The sequence below is a fragment of the Seriola aureovittata genome, chromosome 3, assembly GCF_021018895.1.
Source record: "Seriola aureovittata isolate HTS-2021-v1 ecotype China chromosome 3, ASM2101889v1, whole genome shotgun sequence".
NCBI classification, from domain to species: Eukaryota; Metazoa; Chordata; class Actinopteri; order Carangiformes; family Carangidae; genus Seriola; species Seriola aureovittata.
Genome location: NC_079366.1, coordinates 3,630,774 through 3,644,180, shown reverse-complemented (window position 1 = coordinate 3,644,180; position 13,407 = coordinate 3,630,774). Strand labels below are relative to the sequence as shown.

Sequence of the window (13,407 nt, the reverse complement as noted above, 5' to 3'; positions counted from 1 at the left end):
ATATTGTTTTAATTAACAACAGATCAAATGAGTACTGCTCGTGAGCTAATGACTACTGCATGGTGAATTATTATCAAACTCTGCAGTTCCCCTAAAGCAGGGCTTGCTCACATTCAGTTTTAACTCCAAATTAAGTGGTGTAGATTATATATGTCCCCATTGGACATGCTTCTTTGGCCATGTCTCAGCAATTAATTTCAGTATAATGTTGGTCAGCTATGAAAAAAAAAATTAAAACAAAAAATAAAACAAAAAATCAAGTTGTACGAAACCCAGAGGTGTAGTGGTGCTTATATATGTGCTTATGTATATTCTACCATATACCCACCTAGAAATAGTTGCAGATACAATGCAGTATGTATCAGTGCCCATCTAGCAGACTACATATAATCATGTTGCAGTCAGTCATGTACAGTCATCTGTGGCCTTAGGGACTTTAAGCAGCGACGGCTGAAGTGACAACTATGGCACCCGTATACATTCCAACACATTGCCTTAGTAGTGGAAGTAAAAGATCACTATACAACATTTAACTCTAACAACTTCACTACTGCAGGAAACCCAGGCTGCTCTGAACATTGCTGCAATGTCTTTTAAAATGACCCGAGAGCACTTGATATTTTAATATGAAATGAGGAGTTTGTATAAATGTGTCTGTTACTTCAGCACCACGGACAGCGTCATGGTTTTATCCACACACAGCACAGTGAGGTTGTGGGCTGCAGAGGGAGGGTAGCAGGTTAACAGCAGTTTGTGCATTTTGGTGTTTTTGTTAACAAAGGGGTTAGCAACCCCTGTTACACAATACATGCAGGTACCAAGATCACAAATGTACATCAGAAGCCATTCAAACAGTATTTGTCAGACAGAACTAGTTAGATTGTTTTTTTGTTTTTTTCATAAACAGCAATCAACTTGGATCAACACAAAACCAACATATTTATAAACACGGCCGCATATTTTTACATTTTATGGTTATGAAAAATAAAAATGAAGCACTGAATTATAAGCAGCTTGAAAAAAACAAACATATATAACATGTAGCTGACTCTGAAACTAATTTCACATGAATTAATGCAACCTTTTTGTTTTCCCCTTCGTGCTACTTTACCTTCAAGTTAACACATAAATCACCCTCACTGTTATTAAAGAGGTCATTTACTCTGATCCTTTCTCACAATATTTAAATTCTTACCTTTTTAATTACATACTCTTGGGGTCCCCCCCCCATATCCTGAAGCACGTATTCATTTTCTTCCTGTCATAACAGCAAATGGTAGATTTCATCACAAGGCTTTAGTCCCGAGGCTATGTGGAATTTCATAGCACTGCGATTCAAGGGCGTCTCTCTGGCTTGTTTTTTTGGCTTGCAGTAATCAACTTAAAGTCTCATCAGCCCATACAGCTGCTGCAGTGATGAACGCTAACTCCTCCAGTTAAAGAATGTTTTAGTGTGTAAAAAAAAGTTATTTGATTTGTGAACCATCCATATAACAGGTATCATTTTGCTTGTTTAATCCTTAACTAGTAAATCATGATTCACAAGCTATTCAGACTAGTAAGTGAATACCCCTCAAATGTATGTCAAACCGTCCTATGTTTGTCGACAGCAGCAGGGTAGCCTTAGAGCTCTGATTCCACGGCTTATCTGAAATGACACAAATATTTCCGTGGAGGACAACATTCTGACATCAGTCCCCCACAGCGTCATGCTGGACTGTAGTGGCTGGTGATGTTTTGTTTTTTGCCCATACCAGCTGCCCGCTGCTTGCACAAGTCAGTGCTGAAGCCACAGGCTCAGATCCGTTGAGATTATGGACAGGTTGCTGCCAACGCTGAGAGACGCTGCCAAAACGGCTGTATGCGTGTGAACGGTATGAGAGTGTGTGTGTGTGTGTGTGTGTGTGTGTGTGTGTGTGTGTGCAGCACAGGAGGAAAGTTTAGTGAAGGTTGCAAGGAAAGTTTATTATTCATTTTCCCCCTCCTTCTTACTTACCTAGGTAAAACTTCACTTTCACATGTCTGAGTTATAAGTTCCACATGATTGGCTCTGGAGCTGCTTATCAGAAAGAAGAAAGGTACCAGATAAAGGCGCTGCAGAGTCGTGAAGGATAGCTCCCACTCACCTTCCAGGAGAGCACTCTTTCCCCTTCTCTTTGGAAATGGCAGCAAAAAGGTGTATTTACCCCTGTGCTGCGGCAACAGGATGCACGCTGGCAAATGAGCAGGCAATCAAACAAAAGACTTTTAGTGTGCGCTCAGACTTCTTACACTCCTGCCTGGCTTTTATCACTCCTAGTTTACCAAGTCTCCACCAGGGAAACAGCTGGTGTTCCACTAAACACTTGCATTTGTGAATCATTCAGCCCCGGCAAGCAACGCTGACAGAAAGGGAGGGAATAATTTAAAATTGGATTCTGCATACACAGTGCATGATGAGCATATATCTAAAGGAGTTATGACAGATATAAATCAAAAGTTTGTTTGCAACCTTCATCCATTATGACACAGTTGAAAAAGGGATTCAGAAAAGGTTCCACTATAGTCGGTGAGGCACATATTAAAAAGGGAAAGATTTCTTTTTCCCTGTTTGCCTCAGCACTTACAACAGTTTTAGAAAGTGAACCTTTTATTTTTAGAGTCAGTCTGTAAGTTTACAGACAGATCATTAAGCTATCTCCAAATGCCATGGGATAAATATGTGCAGGGAAATGATGTGTGAAGGCACACCTGACCCCCGTGTCTGTGCTCTACACCTCTAACAATCTCCCTGTAGGAATACACTGAAAGAAAGTAGGACAGTGGCTCAGCTTCAGCTCCAGCTCAGAGGAAATGGAAACTTTGCAGATAATGTTGGTTTAGATTATATTTTTTTTTTCAGAGAATGGAGGACCAAAACTGACAGAATGTAATGAAAGGTTATCAGATCAAGTCAGACAGGTATCCTAACACATCAATAAATCATTTCTTAGTATTCTATTTTATTGATTAAAATGGGGTTTAAAAATAAAAATGAAATTTATTCTTTGCCTTTAACCTCTAACCTCTCAATTGGTTAAAAAAACAAGAAAAAAGAAAGAAGCATTTTTTTCCTCTTACCACCAATCAATTGAAATATATTAAAACTTTTTTCTTTTCTATTTATCTTTCACTTGAGCATTTTATTTTTCAACTTCTTCATTTTCCTCTTATTTTTCTTCATTGAAATTTAATAGCCTAATTAATAAAATTTTCCCAATGCAACAATTTTCATTTTCCTCAAAACAATCACAGTTTTCTTTGTTGTTACATAATGAGATGTGTGTGTCGGTGTATGTCATAGGTATGCTATATAGAAGTTCACAGACATAGCTGTGTCCAAAATCACCTGTTTTTTTCATAAATTTACACACTCAAATTGTTGACACTCAAAATGTCAGAGAATAAATATAATGCACTGTATTCCTCGTCTTCTTCTTCTTCAAGGGCACATCTCTTGTCTTCATCAAGCATAATGAAAACTTGAACTGGAATGAAGACTTTGAATTTATCATGTCATTCTTAGCATTTTGTAGATGTGAGTGACTTAATGTGTCATTTTTCACAACGTACGGTGGCCCTGAGAGCTCAACTCACCGCAGCTTAAGAAAACACATGCAAAGACACAAACACGCAGCAAATTCAGAAAACAAAACACACACGCGCGGAAATACGCGAACACGCCGTAATAACTCACAAGACATGCAAATACACAAACCTCAGTCGTACATCACAACGGAAGTGTTTCCAGGGGACATTAAAAAGTAATGGACCTGGCTGGGACTTGCTGTTCAATGCCCAATTGTGACTTTGGAAGTTAAAACCCACGGATGTATACAGAGCCACCGCTCTGCCCATCAGCCAATTTTTCCCCAGTGGCCACTCGAAAAATCCCCTGCGGCCCATAAAGCATTTTTCCCATAGACCACAATAGTAAAAGAGACGCATGTAAAACTGTCGACAGGACACCTCCGGCTGTAAACACAACCAATTATTAATCTTTGTGTTGTATATTTTTAAGCCATGGACTTTTAATCTTTGTAAACATTTTCCTAAAGGTAGGTACGCCGCTCACGGTACAGTGTGCCCATGACAACCGAGGTCCGGCACGCCTGTCTCAGGAGACACTCCTATGGGTCGTATCAGAGGATTGAAAAAAACAATCTGTGTGGCTGTTCAGGTCAGAGGAGTTGACGAGTATATGGATGATTTACAGTACTTGCAAAAGCTGGTATAATGTCGACTTCAACCTACAGGCCACTATGGTGTGCTGCCACTTTTGCTGTTTTCCAAGCCTTCTCATGGTTTGACTAATTAACGGAGGTCATTTATGGTTGTTCTTTGCCCGCCAGCCTTGAAAGATTTATAAATACATTGGGAGCATTTTCCTCTATAGCCTGAACGCTGACTTAGATTTAAATCACATACTGTACAGTAGCATCTGTGGTGGACTGAAAGGCAAGATGGTAGCTGGTTTACCTCAGGGAGGACAGAGCTGAGAGAGAAGAGAAAGGAGAGTAGAATGGGGTGACCAAGTCATGAGACGGTACAGGTCAGGTCAGTAGACAACAATCACAGTGGAAACAAGGTGGATGTCAAAAGCGGATTCATCTTTTGAAGCCTAAAAAGTCCTTCTAGACCTCATGAAAAAGTCATCATGTCTGGGAGGATTTTTTTTTAAGTTTTATACTTTATTTAAAGATTCATTCTGGAAGAAGCATTCCAGACTGTGGCGAGCAGGGTAGCGGATGAAGCGAAGATATTTGCCGACCCGCTGTCAAGGTTGAATGGAGAACACGGGCTGTGAGTGGGATACACAACAAATGTTGTCACTGAGAGCGATCTTTGAATGTCAGCACTTCTGTCCCACTCCTGTTCCTTTAAGGTATTTCCTCAACACTGCATTTGTCAGGAGCAGTGCAATGATGCGGTGAGGGCTATATTTGGTATAAAGCCTGATGACAACATGGGATACATGAGGATTTTAAAAAAAAATATATTTCCTGTTCTCCCTTTTCTGTTTTGCTTGTTGTTTACATGTATCACACTCCGAGGTTGTTCTGTGAAATCCTTTGTTTTCCGCTGCAGGATGGGCTCTGACTTTCTCTGTGCTTTGTATTAGCAGCAGCATGGATTCTAGCGCGGTTGGCAGACACATTTCCTGTTTTCTGTTTCTTTCACACATGGGTTGCTTTTATATTTTCTGTTCACTCTTTTCCCTCTAACACAGACGCAAACATTAACACACGCACACAGACGGATATGCACATAAACGCATTTCTTAATCTACTGAAAGAAAGACAGACTTTATGGTGCTCGGTCTTTTGAGGTTCCATTATTTTTTTCATGCTTCATTGTCCTCTACTCTCACGTGTGTTTCACTGACAACACTGAGCTCTCCCGCAGAAACACCTGCAAATACAGTATCTTCCAATCTCAATGTGGCAATTCTCCAAAGTCATTTTCAATTATGCTTCAGTGGATTCTGCATTAGGGGAGAGATTGTGCAGCAGTTGCCTTAGGTGGAAACATGGAAAGATGCAAGCATCTGTGTGTGTGTGTGTGCGTGCCACTTTTTGAGCATGATTTTGTGTGTGTGTGTGTATATGCTTCAGTTGGTGTGCAAGTTCTCACAAGAGTGCAGCTCAGGGTGAGTGTATATTCTACAGATAAACTCCATGACAGCTTGTATATTATGACTCTCCTTGCTGAGATATACTCTGCTGATGGTAGCGGTGATTATTTAATGCTGCTTGATGTTTGCTTCCTCTGCTCCAGACACTTAGATCTTGTGTAATATCGCCATTTCATTCACTAGGCATACAGCAAATATTAGAACGGGTTTTCATTGTCCTTAATGTTTTCATTTCTGTCTGGAATCAAAACAATACCATTTGCTGGTGGAGGCCAGGGGAAATCTGATCTGCAGTGCTGCATTTCATACAGGTTTTAGCAAGTGAGAGTCCCCTCTGTCTCACATCTATGTTTTTAATGAATTCTTTTTAAACATTACATCTGCTGGTTAGACATATATGTACCATATACTGTATGTAAATAAATCCGATGCTTCTTTTACAAACTCGAGAGTGGGGAAGCTGATTTCAGCCACTAGTAGCATGAAGCATTATCAGAAATCAAAATCTCTGCCCAATGACTTTACTGTATGCCCTTAAATGTAGTGGACACAACCGATACGTCCTCCCTTTCAATATTAATTTAGTTGCATCCACTCCTCCAACCTAAACAACCAGACAGGTCATCTTTTCCAACCCTCTGATACCACCAATAAGAAGGGAGTACTGGACCTCAGCTGTCATGGTTACAATAATAAACACATTCAAAATTCTACAGATAGGAGCTTTAAATGTCAAGCTGCAAACAAATAATTGCTGCTCCTGCTCATCACCAGTAGATGTTGCTGCATTGCGTCTATAATAGTTTTTTTGTTTTCCCTATTTACATGCAAACATGAGTGGGTAGGAATATTATAAACACCTCTTAATAGTCCAGCACATCACTACCACTAACTATGACCTCACAGCTAAAACATGGCAGAATAATTTGATCTGATTGCATTATATTGTACATGTTTATCACATAAAGTGTATAAATAAATGCAGTACATTATGATATAGTCTTTTAAGCTCTTTATTGATCAAAATTGCCAGACAGGAATAACTGACCCTAAAACAGTCCAACTCATTGGCTTGCAACATTGCCTTCAAGGAAACAAAAATATAGTTATAACATGATAGCTACCACAGTAAAACCATGATGGCAAAATATCAAATGTCAAATGCATGCTCCTTCATGGACTTCCAACTTTATTCTATGTTGATACAGGCAGTTCAATATGTATTTCACATTCAAACCTCTCTAGTATGTTGACTACACTGAAGAACAGTTTTCTCTGTCCCTAGCTTTTTGTTGTCAAAGCTAATATGAGATGAATAGGGCAGCTGCTTAGAATGGAACCGGTATGCCAGAGTGAACTCTACTTGCTGTAATAGTGAACTATGACAACAGTATTTCCGCCTGAATGTTGTCAAGAGTGCCGGCTTAGTGTTTTGGATTAAAGCACTTAATAATCCATTGCTGACTAAAGCAGTACACTGGCTGCAAGTAACAGACTAATTGCCCAGGGCAACCCATCCATCCATTCATTATCTGTGCCCGCTCACTGCTGCTCAGCCTCACAGAGAGGCTGAAGCCTTTCTCTTCATGCTTCGCACGAAATAGCAGGGAAACACCCTGGACAGGTCACCAGTCGCCACAGGGCCATCACACAGACAAATACATCCCGGTCTGCACTGTGGGCAGTTCTGACCCAGTGAACATTGATCTTCAGTTCATCCACATGTCTAGACATCTACTGTGGGGTATGACTGGGTTAGAATTAGGTTGGGTTAGGTTAAATATAACCATTGTTGCTAGCGTTCAGATGGGATGAAGGTCTGTTTTGATCAAATTGTTAAAATGCTCAACTGAGTTGCCTTCAGTTTTCACCATGCACTTGCAGCATCCAGGCTTTACGAGCAGCAGCATTATTAGATTTTGGTTGTCCACTTGGAACCCAACGATGAGCTGATTGGAAGTTGGTGGTCAAAAGTCAAAGGTCAATGTGACTTCACAAAACATGTTTTTGGCCATAACTCAAGAATTAAAACGCTAATTATGACACAATTTAACACAAATTTTAAAGTGGATAAAGTGATTACATTTTATGGCCAAATGGTCAAACGTCAACTTCACTGTGACATCATAATGTTCTGCAATAACTCCTCGGGCTATTATTCAACACTGTACCTCAGGAACAGACAGGGAGCTTGTGATCATATTTCCTGTAACTTCACTGGTTGGCAGAGGCAAGTTTTTTTATCAAGAAAATTGTATGTCATTATCAGGTGAGTGTATAATATTGCAGACCTTAATGTGGCTTTTCTGGATTATGAAGAGATTAAATCATTATGGAGACCATGAAAACTCATTTAATCAAAATGCATTAAGTGCTGCATGATGATATATTGTACATTTATATTAATGAATGAATGAAATGTGTTCGTTTTCAGTGTGAGCACTTATGTCATGGCTGGTCAACTGATTAGTGTGAGCATAAAAGACACAGGTTCTGGCTGCGCAATTTTGAAAATTTGTAGTGTAATGTTGCTGAACACGTCACACTAAAATGTCAATATTAATCTCACTAAAATCTCCCATAGGTGTTTTGTTTAGGCTGAGATCTGGTGACTGTGAAGACCACAGAAATGTTTGACGTCATTTAAATACCTGTCAAACCATTCAGAAAACATCTGCGCCTTTCCTAGAAGCATCTACATCCGTCATGTTTCTCAGGTTTTTCCTTTAATCTGTCAACTGTCTGTAAAGCCACTGAAATACATTTACGTGATTTAGATGGTTATGTAACTGAAATGACTAAAAAGCTTTCCTTTTTTTTTACTAAATTTAGCCCAGTTTTAATCTAGACACAGTCATCATTTGACCTTCAAATCAGTCCTTACTGAGGAGGTTCAAATTTAGCTGACTTGCATGGGAGGACATCAGAGCGGCAGGAGAAAACCCACACAAAGAGAAGATCCAAGCTCAACACATAAAGGACCTGAATTTGAATCCAGGATCTTCTTGTTCTTTCAGATCTGTACAGCTTGAACATAAATATATGTTACTTTGTGATTTCAAAGCAGGGGGAGTTTAAATCCTCAGCAAACCCTTTGCTGGGTAAATGAAGGTTAGAAGGAAGACTTTCATTTTTCCCCAAATCTGGTCTTTCCTACTTTGCCGTTAAATTCTCAGGTGCTTTGTTCTGGCTGCAGCTCTCTCTTTAGTTCCTTTCCAGGTCACCCAAAGTTCCAAAGATTCGATCCGGAGAGCAAGCTTGTGTCGAGGACCTGTGGTAAGAGCAGAATCGGCTTTGTCACCCCCCTAGAGTGTGTCCCCGGAACAAAAGACTGCAACAATTCAGGCAATTGCAGTGGAAATGTCTGCGATGCATTCAGGCATCTCTACCCCTGACCCCTCCGCACTGCATAGAACACTTCGGTTCACCACTGCTGAGAATGTTTTTTCGAGCGCATCAGTCAGCGAGTGTGCCGAGTCTTTAGGCTTGAATTTGCCGCAGGGTTCTCTGCTAAGAAACCTTTTCCTCTCTCCGTCTCTCCCCCCCCCCCCCCCGAGCCGCCTGTGTCTCAGTGTGACTCTCTTTCGGAGGACAGACAATTGAGTCGTTGATTCTTTGGTTCAACTCTGACACCCACCTGATGATGCTTTCATCTTCAGACCCCTGAATGATGAATATTGATTTGGTGTTTTCTGTTCCCATTGTGCCTCTTTGCTGTATCATATGCACTAGCATGCATTCACAAACATTTTTTGCTCAGAAGCAAGCAAGCCAATGTCAGGTTTTAGGAGTTAGATTAGTAACCTTTTGTTTTGCAAGGAATGATATTGCAACAGACTTCCCCTCTCTTTAATTCCTGTATATGCTTCAGGGTGATGGGCTTTGTTTGTAGGAGCTTGATAAACTAAGATGGTTTTGTTGGGGTTTTCATCCGTCAGTCTTTGAAGTACATGGCTTTTCTCGCTCTCTCTCTCTCTCTCTCTCTCTCTCTCTGTCTCTCTCTCTCCCCAGAGCGTGGTCAACAGTGTTGTACACCAACACTGAATTGTTCTGCTTTACTGGCAGCCATCTGGCAAAACCTCACAAACATCCCGTAATGCAATTTCTGTCTGCCTTTTTTTTTCCAATCATTTGATGTTCACACACTGCAATGCACTGCAATGCACTCCCTCTCTGGCTCTCGACAAGAAAAAAGAAAAGAAAATGGAGGACTTCACTTTATAAATGAAAAGAAATGGAAACCTCCCCTTTGTGATTATGTATATACAGCAGATGCCATTATGGTATTTTTGAATTTGTTTTGTTTCAAGAGGAAGTCACATTTTTGTAATGTCACACATTGTAGCCTAATTATTAAAGTTCCTCTCCAGACATGTTTTAAACTATGTAAAAATTCTCTGCTATGATTAATATTTAGTTTAACATGGTTTTCACACATAAAATGCAGGAGGGAAAAAAGGAAAACTGGGGCTGGAAGCACATTTACACTTTCTTCCTCATGGGGAAATTCTGGATCAGGCCTTGTGCCCCACCCACCACAGCTGCTTTCGCTAGGTTCACAGGTGAAAGAACAGAGATTATCAAGATGGTTAGCGGAGGAAACATCTTAGAGACTCAGCCACATGTTTGAGCCTCAGTCAGACCCAGACTCAGGAGTTTGTTGAGGAGTTTATTATGATCAAAATCTGCAACTAGAAAAACGTTTCAGAACGGTCAGCTAACGTTACCCAATCCTCGGAACAAGAGTCCAGTGAGTTGGGTTGCTCCATGGTGGAGTGAAGTCCAGCCTGGCTGTGTGGTCTCTTGTGTTGGAGAGGAGGTTAGCTGGTTTTCCTCTTTCTTCTTCTTACAGAGTTAGCTGTTCCACGCTAACTCTGCTGTGGCTTTGTGTCGTAACCGCTGAAGTAAACTTGTCCACTCATGTCGCTGCTGTTGAAGAGCAGAGTGAGAGAGAGTGCTGAATCTCTCAGCTGGCAGTGCCGACCTGGGCTGGGGCCTTGTCGCTCCATGAAGAGCTGAGAGGGAAGAGGGAGAAAAAGGAAGGGGATCGGGTTTTGTCTGGTGACACCCTCCGGGGGTCACACGTCACACACTGACCAACACTTACTGGTCAGTGAGGTGCCTGGGGGAGGGTCGTCCCCAGGTGTGAATAGTGAGGAACTGAGTTATTTTGTCTGTGGAACAAAAGAGCATATGGCCTCCACCAACTGGATATATATGGATGGATGTACTGGATGTATATGAAACCCTGGCTGTCTGAATCTGTTTTTATGAGATTGTCATTGGTTCACTGCAGTTCCAAGGTGGAAATACTCAGTCATGGCGTTGACTGCTTATTTCTCTCATATGTCCTGTATTATATAAAACAACAGCATACGGACAAGTTAACAAGGTTAAAAAATTGATTTTCATTGCACGGGGTGTTTAATGTTTAGACAGAGTAGCCTTTTGCAATCGATTACGCTCTTTAAATGCCTCCAAGAACATAGCACTGCCAGGGAGGTAAGTCTGTTTCATGGTCACAGACTTACTGAGAGTCCTCCACTCAAGGGAATCTGATGTAACATCCAGAGTCAAGTCTGCCTTTATCTCATTTTCTGATATTCACAAAAATATTTCCACCTGCCATCTTTCACCACAGACTGCTTATTGTCTCAACAGAAATGGAAACAGGTTGCTTTTTGCAAAATGCATACCAGTGTTGTTCTTTGGATTGACAATATGTAGATGACTACTGCACTGGCAGTATTTGGCTTTCTTTCCTTCAACACATTGTTTTTGCAGCTTCGCCTCTACTCTTCTCTTCTCTTCTCTGCATATATCGACCAGACAGAACAAGAGGTAAACAAGTGTCTCAATGGACTCAGCTGATGCGGAAGAAATGACAATAACACGTGTTAATTACGAGACGGTTCATTCCTCTGCAGACTTTCATGAAAATGTAGATATATTTGTTTACAGAAAATGATGGTTATGCATTATATGCTTGGCTCTATGAATAAAAGCAGAGCTCTCAACCTGGAGTGCATCTTGGAAATTTGCATGCTCATGTTCATTCAACCAAAAAGGGGAGGGCCCTATATAGTGAATGTGCTCTCATTAGGCCTGCAGGAAGGGATCCTGGCTGTAGCATCGGGTGAAAGGACAACATTTTCTCCTCAACCCTTCAAATTGGCGATCGACTATTTGCCTCACTGTGTGTTGATGATGTCAGGTCCTGTTTCAGTGAAACTAGTGAACGTGCACACTTTTAGAGGTTGTTTACTTGGTAGAAAGTAAAAAATAAATTTACTCTATTGTAGGTAAGTACGGTTTTGAGGTACTGCTTTTTGTACTTGTACAACTGTAACAGACACTCCAGTGTTTGCTATGTGTTTTGCTATTTTAGGTAGCATGTCCCTTGGGAATTGCCCTAGGGTTGCCATAGAGTGTTTGTTGTTTTTGGAAACTGTTTTGGGGTCACCTGTGGAGTGCAGAAATAAAGAGAAGTGTGTCTATACTGTTCATGGTACTCCATGTCCTGTTTGTTATTTTGATGTTAAATACAGTTAGGTGAATGCAAGATGCTCAGTGTGCTATCTAAAAATCTGTTATGTATTTCTTTACTCAATTATTTTACTTAGCTGAATTTAAAAATGGAAAGTTATGACCCACTGTGAGAATGCAACAACTGAAAGAGTCAAATTAGAAGCTGCAGCAGCGAGGCTGCTGATTGGATGCACGACCACGACAAGTGTCCCAAACCAAACACACCTGCCCTGTCGCGTGACCAACAGGTGCATGCTGGGTGTGGCTAACGCTAAATGCTAAAAACACTGTCGGTGGATCCTTCAGGTGTGACGGAGAAGTAGCAGAGAAGCTGGATTTAGAGCAGATTATGGAGGACTTCGCGGTGCACGAGACGCAGAGTGACGTTCAGACAGGTGTGTGCAACAATTTACAGCACCAACAATTGCACGTAGCGTTTTGTCTGCGTTTTTCAGCCGCAGCTTCTGAGGAGTTTATGTTTATAGCTACATCATACATCTACATCTGCTGTTGTTGTTGTTAATTCTGTAAGAAGCGGCAGAATTTTGATTTATGGAGCTAAATATTGCTAAATAAAGGCTATGGACTCCCGCCGAGGTGTCCTGGTCTGTCTATTATTTTGTCATTGCCATTTATAGAAGGTGGCTAGGCTAAATAACTGAACCACTTCTCTGTGTAAAGTAGTTCAGCTCAACAGCACCACACAGTGCTTCCAAAAATGATCATATGGTTGAGTCAACACCTCTCTACAACAGTTAATAGCATTGTAATTGCAGAACTGTTAGTTAGCATTAGTTTTAGCTAGGTGTTCCTAATAAACTGCTAACTGCCAAGTGGCATGTGTAGGTTATGGAATGAAATATCATTGCATGCACGCCTGGTAGCCTAAAGATGTTTTAATTTAATAGTTTTATGTTGTTGTTTCCCCTCCTCGTCCCCCTTTTAAAAATGTAACACAATAAGATTTACTCTTATAGTAGATTTTAACTGACATACTTTATGTGAGTACATTTTACACAAGTAATTTTACTTGTACCTTAGTAAATTTTCCTTTAAGTAACAGTACTTGTACTTGAGTACATTTTTCTAGTACTCTTTCCACCACCGCTTGTACTTAAATCGAGTATTTCCACTACATTTTAGCTGCAAATATTCTACTTTTTACTGCATTTATCTGACAGATATAGTTACTTGATCTCAGAGTAAGAAAAAAAGAACAGTCTTAT

General features: G+C 40.6%; 1 protein-coding gene across 2 annotated transcripts in view; it reads left to right on the top strand.

Annotated features, from left to right (window-relative positions):
* Positions 1–13,407, top strand: part of sorcs3a (sortilin related VPS10 domain containing receptor 3a) — a 233,433-nt gene that overhangs the window by 98,207 nt on the left and 121,819 nt on the right. Inside the window, exon 1 of one of the 2 annotated variants that reach the window (XM_056371767.1) lies at positions 12,469–12,576. The exons of the other annotated variant lie outside the window; for it this stretch is intronic. The gene's annotated coding sequence lies outside the window, so the exon portion shown is untranslated. Of the gene's footprint in view, positions 1–12,468; positions 12,577–13,407 lie in introns of those variants that run through there. 2 annotated transcript variants of the gene reach the window in all.